The following is an 832-nucleotide window of genomic DNA, read 5'->3' as shown; positions in this document are numbered from 1 at the left end:
TCCTTCACACGTACTGGAGTTAGAAGACATTCAAATTCGCCCAGACCGGACACTAGAGATGCAACCTGTTTGTGTGGAAGACAGCCGCACCAGACTCTACAAAGGAAAGGATGTTCGCCTCGTGAAAGTGGTGTGGAATGCCAAGACTGGTGATTCAACATGGGAGGTGGAAGAGGCTGTGAAGAAATTGTACCCGCACCTATTTCCTGGTAAGCCTTAGAATTTTCGAGGACGAAAATTTTTTTTTTTTAGTTAGGGGGAATGTGAAACCCTGATAAATTAATATATACAAATCCATTCTCTGATCACACTTTTAAATGCACTGTGCCACGTCAAATTCCACTCTCTTCCTCTCTGCATGCACTAATGCCATCTGTCACGTTGGAAGCTTCCAAAAGCTGTAGTGGAAATCAGGTGGCAGTACGTGAGTGCACCATCGTTTGACGAGGGAGAGAAAAACAATTTCTCTGAAAACACTTCTCTTCCTTCCATGCAATCTTCTTCTTCCTCAAGAAATTCTGGCCTTCCATCTTCTCTGCATTCTCTCTGAACTCTTTCATATTCTCTCTAAGATAACTCACCTTCATCTCCTCCAATCTCATTTCAGACACCGTAGGAAACCTCTCTGCACCGTGAGCATTCTTCTGAACCGAACAGAACTGAGAACTGAACTGGTAAGTTCTCGTCTCTGCACCTTCATCTATTTAGTTCATGCGAACCAATTTCTGGTTGCATGCATGAGTTATAGGTCTGAACCTTATGTCATTTTGGTTTATTAGATTTAGTGAGAATCTTGGAGTGACTCGTTGGGTAGAAAGCCGTGAGAGCACTA

This window comes from Vigna umbellata, chromosome 5 (genome assembly GCF_029865625.1).
Source record: "Vigna umbellata cultivar VRB3 chromosome 5, Vumbellata_1.0, whole genome shotgun sequence".
Lineage (NCBI taxonomy): Eukaryota > Viridiplantae > Streptophyta > Magnoliopsida > Fabales > Fabaceae > Vigna > Vigna umbellata.
This window is presented reverse-complemented; position numbering follows the sequence as displayed.